Below are 2676 nucleotides of genomic sequence, written 5' to 3'. Positions count from 1 at the left end.
GGGAAAAAAGAATTTGCTTTGCTATATTTCCCTATCATAATCCATCTGTGGTAGAATTTAGGGAAGGAACTCAAGCAGGAACCTGCAGATAAGAACTGAAACAGAGGCCAAGGAGGAATGCTGCTTACTGGCTGGCTTGCTCTCCATGGTTTATTCAGCTTGCTTTCTCATAACACCCAGGTCTACCAGCCCACGGTGGCACCACTCATCATGGACCAAGCCTTCCCACATGCTAATTTTAATCAAGAAAATGCCCATGCTTGCCCACAAAATAATTTGATTGAGACAGTTTTTCAACTGAGAGTCCCTCTTCCCAGATATGTCTAGGTTTGTGTCAACTTAAAAACTCACCAGCACAGACCACCACATCATTCTCTGAATATGAATTCCCCATGGGCAGTTCACACCAAACATGTTGAGACTCTCACTCAATACCAGTAGGGTCCACCACCACCCCCATCACATGCTATGTGCTCACAAAGGATGTGGAATCATTCCAAGTTTGATCTAGACCCAAAGAAAAGAGTTTAGGCAAGCATACCCATTGAGTAAGAATAAATTCATTAAATGTAATTCAAATTCTGTTATAGTTTAATCCCATTTTAGGAAAAGTCCATGAATGTTTTATTCTGATCATAAAGTTAACAAAGAATTGATTGCAATTGTCCTGAGCCTTCTCTGCCATCAAACTTTTACTAAGGACTTAACTAAATATAGCTCATTTTTAATGTGTAACAGAAACTCTTATTTGTGCCTGCAAGCTTGGAGATCATTATAGAATGACTAGAGCCATACACTTCCTTAGGCCATGCTATTCTCATGTAACCAGAAGATACCTAGACTAAGCCAATAAGATCAGTTGTGGAATGAACCACATTCAGGAAATGCTGCCTTGGGAATAGTATTGAAGATTAAAACAACTCACACACAATCCCCTGCAGGTGGGTGGAGATTGTCCTGAAGTCTATGGAAATGGAAGAAGACCTACCCCTGTTCAAACAAACCCCTTCATAGTTAGAGGTCTCTGGTTTGACTAGTTGTTGTTTTAATTCAGGGAAACACAACCATGCTTTCATAAACTAAAACTAAAGCCTAGGTATACTTGGACTCCTGAACATAATCTTATGTCACTGTTGTCTTCCATGGAGGCCCAAGCTGTTTTCCTCTAATGATGACCTGAAGTGCCATTGGGTGATTTGAATGACAGATGTAGCCAAAACTACATGGTTATTTTAGTACTTAAAATTGTACATCAAAAATTGTGATCAAAATTAGCTCATAATCTTCTTTCTAGAATTTCCCATGTCTGGATTGTTTCCAAAATCCAGTTTGGGGGTTGGTTGATTATCTATGATTCTAGTATTTTTTTCTGTTTCCTTAATCCCCAGTATACATTCCATAATTTCTCTTTTCTATCAGTTTTGTTTCTTTGTTGTGAGGTTTGCCCAGGCTGGCCTCAAGCTTGCAGTGGTTCTCCTGCTTCTGTCTGCTGAGTGCTGGGATTCCAGATATGCATCACCATGCACAGTGCCTGCTAGTTATTTTTTATGGGACTGTTGTTGGTTTCCTGAGATAGAGTTCCATTTTGAAGCTCAGGCTGGCCTGGAGCTCACTATGTACTCTAGGCTAACTTTAAACTCATGGTAGCCTTCCTGCCTCAGCCCCTCCAGAAGTAAGATTAAAAATACAAGCCACACACACTCACTTCCTACCCCACAACATTTTTTATAATACACAAGTAAAAGTAGTTTAGAATTTCTGTGCCAGTTTTTCTCTTGAGTCTGGGAAGTCTGTATGAGACTTTCTGTGTTGGTTTGAGAACCCAGCCTTCTATTTTACAGGTGAAGAAGTTAAAGTTAGAGTAACCAAATTATTGCTCAAAATTTTGTATATAATACATGACTTGAAAATATAAACAATTAATCTTCCACTTGTGATGTTCCTCTTGCTTAGTTTATATCCTTTCCCTAGCTGGAAGCTTTCTGAAATCCAGCTGTCATTGTCTTCAACCCATTGAACCTAGAGTTCCACATTTTCATTAACATTTCTATGCCTTTCTCAGGGTATCTTGAGACAAATGCCTGCTTGGTTTTACTCTTTACTCTTTGTGGGGGTGGGCACCACCCAGCTCCCAAATAATACACAGAGGCTTACTCTTTCTTATGAATACCTGGCCTTAACTTGGCTTGTTTCTAGACAGCTTTTCTTAATTATCCCATCTACCTTTTGCCTCTGGTCTTTTGTCTTTTTCTATTTCTATATATCTTTTGTTCCCTTCTTATTCCATGTGTGGCTGGGTGGCTGGCCCCCCAGCATCCTCCTCTCCTTCTCCTTTTCTCAGTCCTCCATCTTCTCTTCCCAGATGTCTCTTCCTATTTGTTCTCTCTGCCTGCTAGCCTCACCTATCCTTTCTCGTGCCTAGCTATTGACTGTTCAGCCCTTTATTAGACCAATCAAGTGTTTTAGACAGGCAAAGTAACATAGCTTTACAGAGTTTTTTAAAAATGCAACATAAAAGAATGCAACACATCTTTGCATCATTAAAACAAATGTTCCACAGCATAAACAAATGTAACACATCTTCAACTAGTATTCCACAACATTTTCTCTTTGACTTTCTTATTCATCAGGACTTACTAATTTCTAGACATCACTTCTTGTGTTTAGCATCTACTA

Source organism: Cricetulus griseus (genome assembly GCF_003668045.3).
Source record: "Cricetulus griseus strain 17A/GY chromosome 1 unlocalized genomic scaffold, alternate assembly CriGri-PICRH-1.0 chr1_1, whole genome shotgun sequence".
NCBI classification, from domain to species: Eukaryota; Metazoa; Chordata; class Mammalia; order Rodentia; family Cricetidae; genus Cricetulus; species Cricetulus griseus.
The sequence above is the reverse complement of the archived record's forward strand: the minus strand, read 5'-3'. Positions refer to the sequence as shown.